At 41.2% G+C, this 14,018-nt stretch overlaps 1 protein-coding gene across 49 annotated transcripts in view; it reads left to right on the top strand.

Annotated features, from left to right (window-relative positions):
- Nucleotides 1-14,018, top strand: part of FARS2 (phenylalanyl-tRNA synthetase 2, mitochondrial) — a 465,546-nt gene that overhangs the window by 51,346 nt on the left and 400,182 nt on the right. For 10 of the 49 annotated variants that reach the window (XR_011429879.1, XM_070244873.1, XM_070244893.1 and 7 more), the window contains one exon: nucleotides 1,233-1,427. The exons of 34 other annotated variants lie outside the window; for them this stretch is intronic. The gene's annotated coding sequence lies outside the window, so the exon portion shown is untranslated. The remainder of the gene's footprint in view (nucleotides 1-1,232; nucleotides 1,428-14,018) is intronic. 5 more of the 49 variants (XM_070244880.1, XM_023624070.2, XM_070244874.1 and 2 more) reach the window with 1 other exon arrangement.

A 14,018-nucleotide genomic window follows, 5' to 3' on the forward strand; every position in this document is an offset into this window, starting at 1 on the left:
TGATATAGAAGCTGTTTCTTCCCCAAAAGAAAAACAATACCTTGGGGCCTAGAGTGCTTCAGTGGGGAAATGGGAATCCAATCAGCCGAGCCTCTAGACAAAATTGTCTAGGTGGTGGCTTAGGCTTGATGAGAAGACCCTGCAATTGGGTGGACAGTCACAGGACTTTGTCCCTTTGTGGTCGCCAAAAATTGTTACCAGGCAAGGGCCTGCCACTCAATGTGCATAAGGAGCCAGTTATTATGGGATCACCCTTTGGGAAAGGAAAAATAACTCTATTTGTGAGGTCAATCTGCAAGGGGACAGGAGGCATATGCTCTCAGATCTGTCTCCCCAATCCAAAGTTTGGGGCAACATTTCTGGGATAAAGGGCAGGGCTGTCTGAAGTGCAGAGATAGAGGATTGGAGTTAAGCAGAAGTGAGGTAATGATGATCTGCACGAGCAGAGTCAAGCTTTGTGACTCATCCTAGGTGCATACTCACAAAACAGTGTTAGCATGATCTGAGGATGGAGTTTTCAGCCCTTTGACATTGAAAGGGTCACTTACTGGGCATTTGTGCAGGCCCAGTTGATGGGTTGGTGGTATCAACTGGCCTGAATTGGAGAAGGGGTCACAGTTCCTGAAAAACCACTGTTAGTTCCTCTGTTGATAAGATGGGGTCAGTTGAACTTATCCTAGAGGGCCCTGGTTGCGCCTTCACTCCTGAGCTGCTGGCTCACATCTCCCTGCCCAGGGGTCAGCCACTATGACAGATCCCCTTAGCTGCACTGTGCTCTAGGCTTCTGTCCTCTCTAACTGTCGCAGGCACAAGGGACAGAGATCTCTTTTAGATGGGATCTTGAGCTTTCTCCAGAGTCAGATGGCTTGGTGAGGCCTCTGAAGAGTTCTGGAAGGGGTCCTCCCCCGCTTTTTTGTTTTTGCTGAGGAAGATTGGCCCTGAGCTAACATATGTTGCCAATCTTCCTCTTTTTGCTTGAGGAAGATTTGCCCTGAGGTAACGTCTGTGCCAGTCTTCCTATATTTTGTATGTGGGTTGCTGCCATGGAATGGCCACCAATGAGTGGTGTAGGTCCATGCCTGGGAACCAAACCAAGGTTGCTGAAGCAAAGTGCGCCAAACTTAACCACTGGGCCACAGGGCTGGCCCCTGGAAGATCACTTGATTGAACATTTCATGTTAGGTTTTATGGCATGTCTTCTAGGCTGAGATACAACTCTTTTTTTGTCTCAGCTTTCTTCTGGAATATGACTAGCCCAATGCCCAGCATGTAACAGTGCTCCAGAAACAGCATTTTTCCTCTTTTCCCTGCAAGGAAGTGACAAAAAAAAGAGCTACAGGGAATTTCAGAAGAGAAACCACTATGTCCAGCTGAGGTGGATCAGGAATGTTTTGTGGCTGAGGCTGATCTGAGCCAAGAATGAAAGGGTAGGTTCATTAATTTATTCATTGACTTATTCACTATAGTCTACCCAATGTGTTTCAGGTGCTGCTATGGAATGAGAATATAAGAACAACTAAAAACAAACAAGGGTTTGCAATCTGGTGAGCCAGACAAATGTTCATGGAATAAGCCTGTAAATAAGTATAAATTTACATGGAAAGCTGCTTAAATGTCCAGCAGGAAAGTGGCAAAATAAATTATGACATATTCTTTTGATTTCATGTAGCTATTGAAATTGTTTCAAAGAATTGTGAAATGATTGCAGTAACACTGAGTCTTTAAAAAGGAGGCTATGAAAGTGTAGAGTATAGTCTCGATGTTTTATACAAACAAATGCTTGTTTGCCTGTGCGTAGGAAAGTTGGTTGCTAGCACATCGAACAGTGGTTATCCTGGTGATGAGGCTGTGAAGCCTGGAGAATGTTCTCATTAAAGAGTCTTATTTTTGCTGGGTAGCAAGTAGATCTGTTTTTCTATTGTTTTAATTTACGTGAGATGCTTTGCATGTTTAAAATGAAGAACTAAAGCTTTAACATGTATTCTTTCTTGCTTGTTTCATTTTGGTTTGATGGGGCGGGGAAGTGCACTTGATGTCCCCAAGGACGCTTGTAGCTGAGGGACAAGGATGGTCCTGGGGAAAGCCCTCAGCCAGCGGCTCCTAGAGATGTACCTGTGGGCCCTGATTCCCTCTCAGTGCAGCACCGGCAGGATTCGTCTTCCTCTGTCTGTTTTCATTTTGTTTTGTTTTTGTCTGCTATTTTTGAAGAGAAAAACTTGTGTCCAGAGGGAAAGTTCCAGAAATGCTTCCAGGGATGATTATGAGAGTTTGATTTCCATGTCCATGTTCTTGTTTGTCATGTTAAGCTCCTGTGTTATTACTCAAAATTTTTGATTATTCTGAATTAGTTCTTTTATTTTATAAGTGACAGCTCCCATTTTTCCCAATACCTACCAAAAATTATTGTTTTGTTTAAAAGCTTTTCTCTGGGATGCCACTGCAGTGTTATTACTTTTATCAGTTTGAGACACAATAATCCTGTTTCCAGGTGGTTTTGTTGTTGTTCTTTATTTTTGAGTTGCTTTTTAAAGTATCTGTGCATTTTCTAGGTGAAAATTAAAAGTATCTATAAGGAAGGTACTGATATTTTACCCATAAGGACAGAATAGGGCATATAATTTGTCATGTGAAAATTCCAGAAGTTTTTCTTCAGCTGTATAATATTTTCCCTCTCAAGAAGGTTTTTCTTTCTTTATCTTCTATTACTTATTTAAAAGACTCAGTGAGTCATTTAAAGTGACACAGTTCTGATGGACAAAATGATATTGTGTATAATCTCTCTCTCCTGTGATCTTGGGCTTACCCTAGTTTGTGCAACAGAGGTGCCAAGTGTTGGCTTTATGAAGACTGGACAGAGTAGAATGAGCTGGTGGGGGAGGGGTGTCACTGTTGGGCTGCAGGGAAGAGCTGGCAGGAAGCTGCTCCCCCAGGGACTTTGCACGGCTGCCGTGGTTCTGCCATGACAGCAGCTCCTATCGTATTTTGCTGTAAAATGATCCAGCAGAGGCCGAGGATGAGGCACATCCGTTTTACCTGCTTGGAACTGGCTGGCAGTCTGCGTCTGGGATTTCTTCTCTTTCCTGTTTGGTTTCTGGTCTGCCCCGCTTCCTCTGCCCTCACCTGCAGCCTCTGCCTTTTCAGGGATAACTGCAGGGAAGAGAGGGGGACTTCTCCGTTGACGTGTTTGTTACAGCTCCATTCTGCTTTCACGCGAATATGTGGGTCCTCCTGCCTCTCAACCAGCATCCCTTTCCTTTCTCAGTTCTTCTTCTGCTTCTGGCACGTTTTCTGAACACGCTGGTGCAGGAGCCTTTGAACCATCTTGGTAAAATGAATTTTCGTTTATCAACGTATGAAGAGTACAAGTTCAGGGACCCACAGTGCAGGTGCATGAGAACCTGTGCACAAACAGTGTTGGAGACCATGTCACTGTTCACTAACGCTTGAAGGCATGAATGGTGGAATCCGGCCTTCCCTGGGCCTCTCCTGGGTTGGCTTGCAGCCCCTGAGGTCAGTCCCTCTTCTGGAAGATGCGCACCAAGGGTGCCGTGTTCAGCTGAAGGAGAGTCAGGCTGGCTCTCCACCGAGAACACATCACGAATTTCCTTTGTCACTTCCCTGCCTCCTGAGATTGTCATGGTGGGACATGTGCCATCTTGCCTTGGGAAGGAGTCTGTTAGCAGCACTGGCAAATGTCTGGTTCCTTGTTCGTCGTAGGCAGCTCACAGGTGCAGATTTCCAGAAATCTGAGCACTTATCCAAATGGCTTTCATTGTTCATAGTATTCCTTTTTAGTTTGGTTGGTCTTCTTAGATTAAAAAAGACTGTTTCTATGTTGCTTGCCTGCTCCATAGATACATAGCATACCAGTTCCTTGTGGATTTCTCATCCCCTTGAAGGAGGCAGCTCTGGTGGATGTTTTAACATCTAGTTTTTGTTTGTTCCTCAGTCAAAAGGGAGAGGAGTTGCTGCCATGGAGTGCCACAGCACTTGAAGTAAATCTATTTCCAGCTTGAGTATTGCAGCTAAAGAAATTGTTGGAGTGATGCATTATTAATATTTTGTCCCCTGATGCTAAGTGCTTCTGATGGGTGCGCTAAATGTTGCCCCCTGTGCCACCCAGCAGCAGCCAGGGCCTGGCACAACCCAACTGCACTGCCTGCTCTCTGTGCAGGGGCCGGTGTCAGCCGTGCTCAGCCTCCAATTTCAGGAGGACAAAGACCATTCAGTTGCTGAAGAGCAGGAGCCACAAACATTTGGGTGGTTTATTGTAGGCTGTGTGATCTTCTTACAGCTCAAGCAAGTTTCCTAGAAAACTGTATTTGCATACATTTTTACTCTAGCCATGAACAACATTGTGCAGCTGTTCAGGAGGGTGCCATGATTTATTCTTTATGATAAAATTTTTCATATGCTTGTTTTTCTTATCAAGCATCATGAGAGAGGATGAAAGGCAAATGATCAAATGTTTCCAACATATGCAATATATATCATGGACGAAATAGTTAGAAAACAATCATCACCATAGCAGTAAAATGTCATGAACATAGAAGTAGAAAAGTTACACAAAAATATCAAAAAATTTAAATACCGCTAATAATAAAATAAACGAATATAAAAGCATACATTTTTAAGCATTACTTGACAGTGATGAAAAAACTCACATAACCCAATGTCACGGAGGAGCTGTTAAGTTGTCTTCTCAACTACTATTGGAAACATTCTCAGATACAAGTTTTTTGTATGGCTGTTTGTCTATGTAGTTTTTCAGTTTAGAATCTATGTAAAAATTTTTGCTGTGACGATTACCTCCTATCTCATGTTAATATAATTGGGCAAACTGCAGTGGAGGTTTGTCCAAGGTCGTTCAGGATGGTGTCATTGATTTCACGTGGCCGTCAGTCCACAGCCCACTCTGCCCCGTTCCCCCGATGTGTAATCACTGGATTCAGGGCCTGCACTCAGCCCCAGGGACCCCAAGTTCCTGTGTTGGTGACTGGCAGGACATCTCTTTTGCTCTGGACAGAATGATCACAGGTTCTAGAGCAGGGGCCCTGATGTGTTGTGAGGAGGAACACTTCTCATTTCCCTCAGTCAGGTCATTACCATCCTGCACAGGGCCATCCTGGCACCTCTGCAGCTGAAGCCTCGTCCACATGGCTGCTCTGTGGCTTTCCTGGGGTCCTTATCCGGGATAGGGCGGGTTTCTCCCATGCTGGTGGCCCCAGCAGGGAGGAGAGAATGGGTGGGCCTTGGGCTCAGAGTATACAGCCCACTTCCTCCTTTTTCTCACTCTCCCCCACCTGTGCTGTCACTCTATTCCCTTTAGAACCCCAGGCTCAGAGCCTGTCGGCCACATGGGAGGCCCTGCATGTGCCCCACAGCAGCAGGGTTTGCCCTGTAATCGTTAGTGTGTCTCCATGTGCAGGTGTCCTCAGATGCGCAGAGCAGCTGGTGTGGGGAGCATGCAGTCGTTGTGGTGTGGATTCATAGCTAACCACTGCTGTAGCCGGACCTGGTATTAAGGGCATTACACACATGAAACACCGAGTAGATTTGGAAAAACACAGTCACGATAACAGCAAATCAGCTTAGGCTGCTCCCAGATGCAGGTGCCCGTTAACCCTGATGCCTGAAGCTGGAGTGAGAGCTCAGCTAACACTAGCGAAACTGTGCCTTTCTACCAGTCAGCTGAGTTTACCCCACCCCTTAAAAAAACAGGGAAGTCAAAGAAATTAATTTCTTTACTATCTCACATTTAATGGGCATTGTGCTAATGCTGCCCGTTATTATTACACCTTTTTTCTATCATATAATAGGAAATCTACATAGTTTGTGAAGTGGTTGATGAAGAGGAGAAGACACAGAAAGGCCAGTGAGCTGTGGACTGTGAGGATCGCCTGTGGGGTTTGCAGTGCACGACCTGCATCAATGCACGCTGCAGCTCTGAGTTCACCTTTTCCTCCTTTTCTTCTTTACCCTTTATCCTGGGCGTGACTGGACCACAGCCTACCCCACCCGAGAATAGAAAGTCTATGGGGAAGGGGAAAGGAAGGAGACAGCTAATCCTGCTCTGCCCCTCGCCTTGTGTTGATTCCCCACTTTATGGGTTCCCCTGGGCCTTGCTATTGTCCTGGGCTTTATTGAAATGACATACTGATGCCTTGTTTGCACAGCTGACTTTTAGTAACATTTTGGGAAATTTTAATCCCTTCAGAGATCAGGCAGGGGATAGAAAGGATCTCTTCTTAAATGGTTAAAGAGTCTCTGAAATTCATGCTATTCTTTGCAAGTTCACTTATTATACTGTTCTTAATAGATCTTAAAATAACTAAATGTATGCCTTTTATTTTTGCTGCTGTTTAAGCAGATGTCCATTTATGCTAGATTCCAGCATAGGCCAGCATTAAGTTCCCTCCACCCCCAAAATTGCAAGAGAATTAATTTGGAAGAGTCTACGTATTAGCTTTTTTTTTTTAAATGTTGGAAAATATTTTAACTTTAGTAGGAGACTGCTTTTTCTTCCTCCCTCACATCCTCCACTCCAAATCCACTATGGGCATAGTTATTTGAGAAATGTGATGTGGAGAAGCATGGTGTGGTCTTGCAGAGCCATCTTGCTACCCTCTTAGTTTTGAGCATGAATGATTTGAAGGTAGGAGCCCCTACCCTCTTTTTTATATTGGCATCCTTGTGTCAGCAATGGCAATGTCATGTTATGAAATATTAACAGCTTGGCATCCAGAAGACCCAGCTTCTGGCTGAGTTCTGTTCTTAAGGGTTCCTGTATGACTATGGGGAATGTCTGCCTCAGTTTCCTAAGCTAATCCCTCTTTTCCATTACACCTCTGAAATATACTATCTGTACATCTTTTTGTTAGTGTTAATTTGTAATTTTTAAGTGTAGCTGATGTCAGTATATTTTAGATGTCTTGGTGCCTCTTTTCTTTTTTTCTGTTGGCTGTCAGGATATGACATATTTTGTTAGGAATCCTTTTGTAGTAGGAATGACTTTTGAACTATTCTCCTGGTGAACGCCTTTTCCACTGCATCCCTAAGTCCTAGAACTTTGTTCTGTGAACCTGAATGTTAATAATGTGGAAGTTTCCTTACTGCAGATGAGCCTAGTTCTGTGCTAAAGAGCCCTTCTTTCCCACTACTGTTCCCAGACATAACCTTATAAACCTTTGCCAGCCAACTTTTGCTGTGCAGGGCAGCCATGGCGAAATTCACCACTCTTGGCCTTGAACTGAGGGAGTGTGCTGTCTGAGAAATTAGAGGGAGGGAAAATCTCTAGTGCTACCATCAGGGCTGCAAAATCAGAACATACCTTTTCGAATTTCCCTGTTCTATGTGCTGAGTAGGTTGTAGGGTAATAGAGTGCTATATTTCAGTTACAAAGAGGCCTGGTAGATTTCCAACCACTGTTGTGAACATTGTCTCTGTAAGAAATGTGTGACTGCTAGCCAACTCTTAAACAAGCTGATAAAATATTATTATTTTGTAATTTGAAGTAGGCCATCTGCTGCAATATTTTTAAGGTACTATAGCTTACTGATTTCCAAAATCAGTCATGTGCTTTACCTTATTCAATTTCTCCCAAAATTAGAGTGATAGTTCAAAATTGTGAATGTGAGTGAAATCTAGAATGAATTCACCATTGTCTCTTAATTGACTGTAATTATTGTCCTACAAACCATTGTTGTCGTGGTTGAGGTACCTATGAGCTGTTTTCACTCATTATATTTTTGGTACCAAATAGGGACATATTTTTTCCCCCCATACTAACCAATTTTCCAACTCTCCAGGTACCAATTGAGTGTTCTACAATTCAATTCAATTCTGGACTAACTACCTGGAGTTAGTACAGACCCCCACAGGTACAGGGCCCAGTCCCACCAGGCTCCCTCCGACTTCAGATGCTTGTCACTATCCCAGGTTCCCACCTGTTTTCACCAACCAGCTATAAATCTTCAGGTCTTATAACCTGCTCCTTAGGTTCAATAGTTTGCCAGATTGGCTCACAAAACTCAGGAAAGAGCTTTACTTAGCATTACCAGTTTATTATAAGGAATACAACTCAGGAACAGCTAAATGGAAGAGATGCATAGGGTAATGTATGGGGAGGGTGCAGGGTGGAGGAGTAGAGCCTCTTAGGGCATGCCACCCTCCCAACACCTTGATGTGATCACCATCCTGAATGCTCTCTGAACCCCATCTTTGAGGGATTTTTTTATGGGGGTTTTATCCTGTAGACATGATTACAACAAATACAGGGATATTTGGGATTAGAAAAAAATTCACCAACATGTGGCATCAAAGAAATTTCATGTTCATTAAGAGGCCACTTTAGATTATGCCTTCAGGCTGCCCCAGAGATATATTCATTCATTCTATTCTGATGGGGTAGTTAGATTTGAGTAGTAAGAACATGCAAGTGTCTGAACAAACTTTGTAACTCCTAAAAGACTGTACAAATGTTAACATTGTTATAGTAGACGTTAAGTCAATACTTCTTCATTGATAATCTTATTCCAGATGTTTTTGGACTGTCATTTCTTAGGGACTCTGAAGTTTGCATGTTTATACTTAGGTGATCTTTGGATAAAACATCTAATTTTCTCTCTTATTTTGCTTGGCTGAATTAATCATGGTCTGCTTCATTTTAATGTCATCTCTTTCAAAGTATGTTTACTAGACTAATGAGTTGTGGTTTTCAAGTGCTTTGTATTTAGATACTCATAATGAGAGATTAACCAGAGCCATGTTTCACATCTTCCAGGGGCATTCGATGTCACTGCTTCCTCTATGTCCAGTCTGTCCTGTTCTACCTGTTTTGACTCCCTTGCCAAAGAGAAGGGCTCAAGAAATGTTGTTCTTCCAGTGGCTAGGATTTCTTCTTCTCTGACCCTGCAAGTTAACTTTCCTGACATTCCTCGCTATTTCCTTTTGGGATGTTAGGACCAGTAGTGAATATCAAAGGTTATATCCGCTGAAGGACATACGGAAGAGAGACCTGTGTATTTGCTGGCCTAGGACTCACAGTAGTTGTTACTGGGTCATAGAGCATTGAGTCTAAACAAAGTGTGTGATCAATGTTGACAGAATTGGACCATGAAACAAGGTGTGGGAGATATACCAAAATGGTCAGGGTGGATTCCAGAGAACATTTGCCTGGTTTCACCCCTCTGTAGTCACTGGTCAAAGGGCATGTTACTTTGAACCCATGGTCCCACATGATCTATGTAATTTATGATCTCAGAGCAAACTTCTGTGAGAATGTATGTATAGTGTAGTGACAATCATTTACAATTTCTTCAGCCCTTATGCACCACCTACTCTGCTAATGACTTTAAATATGTCATTTCAGTTAACTTTTCACAGAAACTGTGGCATGGATATTCTTCACCCCCATTTTTCAAATAAGAAAAGTCCTGAGAGTTAACATGATTTGCTCAGGCTCCTGGTTAGATTTGGAAAGTAGTGGAGCCAGGATTCCAACCCAGGACTGTGTCACTCTGGTGACCAGTGACAGACACTGAGCACCTACTATGTAGCAGTCACTGGGCTGGCTTCTGGAAACACAAAGGAGAATTAAACTGCCTTCTCCTCAAGGAAGATAACACATCATCTTCATCAGAATGCTAAGGAGATTCCAAAATGACTTAATTAAAAGCACTGCATAAATGCATGACATTATATTAGGTTGGCAGTGGTTTCCTGCCAATATATGAAGTGCTAAGAATCGATAGGAAGAAGTATATGGTTCTAAAAAAGAAATGAGCAGAGCCATAGAAAGGCTAATTGAAAGCATGGAATGTTTGGAAACTCACAGATTTATTTATGTGAAGTCTGAAAGATGCTACTCGAGCAGTTTCTGCCTGGTTTTGATGATTGATGATAAACCTAAAGTAGCTGAGCTACTCAGATTACCTCATGTTGCTTTATTTAAAACCATGCTCTGTCAGAGAACTTACTTTTAATGCACCTGAAGGTATATAATGCACTTCTGTTATGTTAGGTATAAGATATTTTAGAGTCAGAGAGGAAATGAAGAAAACACGGGCAATGTTATGTGGTTTCAACACCGTCTGTCAGTATATTTGCCCATGATATTGTGCCAGAGCAGCTAGTGACAATGTGTGAAGGGCAGGTAGGTTAGATGCTCCTCTGGAAAGATGGCTAGAATCCAGACAAGGGGTGAGCTACAGCAGGAACATAGAGGCTCACTATTAAGGAATAGATAAGAGCAGATGTTAGAAATTTGTTTTTATTCAGAAAATGAATAATTTTTAGTTGACTCAGCTCTTAGGTTCATAGACCAAAGCAAGAATGTTATACTAATATTTAGTTTATTACATGACATCTTGAATTTAATCCAAAATCTTTTTTTTTGCATTGGTAATTCTAACATGTGCCATTCTACTTTTTGAATTGTCTAGCCATTTGTCATAATCAAATGCCTTTTTTTACTGTTTTGATGGAATTATGTCAGTGAAATTAGAAAAACGTAAAAGATGGGCTTGGAGCAGTGAATATTTAAGTGATACTATGTATTTTCATTTTACTTGAAATGGGTGGTAAGGGAGGAGTAAGAAAGTTGTGTGTAGAACTCATTGTGTGCCAGGCACCTTCCTAGCACCTTTTATATATATATGTGAAATCTCATTTCATTTGCATGGCATTTATAACTATTTTGCATATGAGGAAATTGTGGTTTTAAGAGATCAAAGCACTTAATAGTTAAGATGGGTTCAGAGTTTGAACCCAGGACTTTTTCTTTCAAAACTCTGGTTTTTGCTAGAGTATGCTGCTCTCTCTGGTTTGAAGTGACTGAATTGCAGTTTATGTTTATGTTTCAACATAGTGAAACATGGAAACATACTCATAAAATATCGTATGATTGACAAGAGGCCAGCCCTAAAGTCCCATGGTGGTGCAGGAGGAGGAGTTTAGCAAGATAGTAAAACACGAAGTGGTGAAGCTGTAGTCTTGTTTTTGATTTACTTATTTTGAGCAACAAGATCATATTAAGTAGATATTTTCAAGAGAGTCCTTAAGTGAATCTAGAAAATGTTTAAAGAAAATCCGTCCTCATTAGGTTTTGATCCCTTTCTGAAGGATATGATTACCTAGAGCAGAGGAGAGTGCCCTTCTGAATTGCTTTTCTCTGTTTATAGCAGAGTTTTAGAAATTCGTTTTGGCGACTGTTACTTGTGAAACTGTGCTGTTTGGCTGCCGCTTTGCTTCTCTTGTCTGAATGGCCTGTTGGTGTTTTGATCAGTCCCAGCCAGGTATTAGACCAACAGCATGCTATGTAAGTGTCTGTTTTGACTGAACTCTGCATCCTCTCATCTTGTTTGTCCACTCTCTGCTGTATCTTCCTTGCTCCTTTCTGGCTTTCCAGACCTGACTGGGCAGTGGACATCCACTTGGAGCCTCGGTTCTTCCATGAGTGCGTTCCCAGTTCTCTGTATTGGCTGCTCCTCCTCCTGCACCTCCATGGGACTTTAGGACTGGCCTCTTGTTAATCATGTGCTCTTTTCTGTATTTCTATATTTCACTGTGAATACCGTGGTGCTCCAGCTTCATACTTTTTAAATTCTTTGATATCATGGATGGTGATTTAAACAACAGTATTTTGCACAAAGTAGGGCTTTAAAAAAATTCTTTTTCTTACACATTATTTAGTGTAACTTTATTTTAGTAAAACTCCCTGACAGTATAAGGATAAAATGGTTTGATCATGTACAGTGTTAGAGAGGATGCAGGGAGCATGACACTCATCCATTGTTGGGGGCTCGTAGCTAGTGCTTGGGAGATCCATTTGACTGTATCTGTTCAAAACACATAAACCATTTGACCTTGTAATTCAACTTTTAGTTTATCCTAAAAATGCTTGTATGTCAACACATAAATATATGTTTACAAGAATATTCTTTATAGATTTATTCATTTTAACCAAGTATTGGAAAAATTTCAAGTGTTCGTCAATAGGGAAATGGTTCAATACATTGCGGGCTTTCATAGGATGGAATACTCTGCAGCACTTAAAAGAATGAGGTAGATCTGTATGCACTACTGGACTTCTATGGAATATCATCAGTGTAAATTCTTAACTGACAAGAACAAGGTGCAGAACAGTATGCTAACATTTGTGTAAAAATTAACTCTGTGGGATGGGTATATACGTGTGTGTGTGTGTGTACATGCACACCTGGAATTGTATAGCATGGAAACATGCCTGTAGGGAGGGACAAGAGGCATTGGAAGTTTACTTTTCACTCTTCACCCTATTATAACATTTGGATTTTATTACCATGTACACGATTTATCTATGAAAAGTAGATTAATTTTTTTAAAGTCTGATAGTGCAGACTTGACATTCCCAAGTCTGTTGTCTTAACAACGGTAGATGAGATAATATTTGTAAAGGGCTCAGCTTAGTTCCAGATGTAATAGTGAGTATTCAGTAAATGATCTGAGTGGTGGAGATGGTGGTGGAGTAGTAATGATGATGTCAGAACTTTACATTGAAGAACCCCAAATGGCAGAGAATAGTGCGTGTGCCATCCTCTATCCCACCCTAACTTGGGGGTCTGAGTAGTTTTAAAGAGGTGATCTAAAGTGTGAAACATTTTATAGTTCTGGTACTTTGGTTTAAAAATTATGAGTTCTTCTTTGTTCTCATGTATAATATTTCCCTATTTGTCTTTAACATAAAATAATTGTGAATCCCCTAGTATTAGGAAACAATTAAATAACTAATGTATCTCCTCAGGGGAAAAGAAATTATTCAGTCAAAATTGGCAATCTTGACAGATGAGCCATGTTTATCTTGTGATAATGTGGAACCCTTGTTCACTGCCATGTAGCTCCATGTGTATACAAGCCCTACTTCGAGAAGCAAGGCTTTCTGACTATAAATTAAGATTAGGATCTGATAATGCCTTTTGATGTTCTCTATGATGATTTAATGATTTCTGCGAACTTGATGGAGCTGAATTTGGCTTCCGAGTCATGTGACTTTCTGTTGCTGTTTGACCTGTGAGAGCATCAGTTGCCTGGCATGTGTGACCATACACACATACAAGGTGTAGTTGTCTGAAATGCCTACTTCCAAGTCACTGTCCTCACCTGAGAGATTTTTATTGCTTTAAGTGACTCGTACATTTGCAAATCCCATGTCCATTTCACTTCCGTCCCCATCTGATCCTTTGTGATGATCTAGGCCAGAAAGAGAAGCAAGTGCTCTCCTGGAACTTCTAGAGGGGAAGTGGGAATAAAAAGGAATAAGTGCCAGGGAAGGCTGTGTAGTTAACCAGCACGTGATCACGTGCAGGTGCTTTATGTTGATGTTTTTTCTTCAGAGTGTTGAAGCTGTCCGGTTTGATGGACTGTATCTATGAAACTATTAATAGATGTGTTCTTAATCTTTGTTTCTTGCACTTACATATTGATGATGTTTTTTCACCAACATTGAAATCTAAGATTGGTTTAATTAAATGCACAGATGTCATTCAGATTGAAACAGTTTCAAAACTTGTTTCTTCTGAACAAATATACTTAGGCAAAAATGGATATGTTACTGAGAAATTAGTAATTGTAAATAATTTTTCTATAATATTTTAGCAGTGCTATTTGGTGAAATAAAATTATATTGGGTGATTCAGTGTGTAGAATGTCATGAATGAGTTTTTCACTATTATTTCTGGAGATTTAAGTTTTTGGAGAAATTGTGTGACCAGTAATCAAAGAATGTACAATATTTAGCAAAGTAGAAAGTGAAAAACTTTTAACATTTGATATATAAACATAGACGTCATTTTTATTTAGTCGTATTGTCAGATAGTAAGTGGTAGTACTTATATGTACAATAAGTGTAGTAGGTAGTGGATACTTGTGCCTTTGGGGCAGATGTTTTGCCTTTTACAGTGAAGAGAGGGACAGGTAGATTTTATTGTTCGAACTGTGCTGAACATCCACTCAGAGGTGTTGGCCCCACTTGCTTCGTGTCT

This window comes from Equus caballus, chromosome 20 (genome assembly GCF_041296265.1).
Source record: "Equus caballus isolate H_3958 breed thoroughbred chromosome 20, TB-T2T, whole genome shotgun sequence".
NCBI lineage: Eukaryota > Metazoa > Chordata > Mammalia > Perissodactyla > Equidae > Equus > Equus caballus.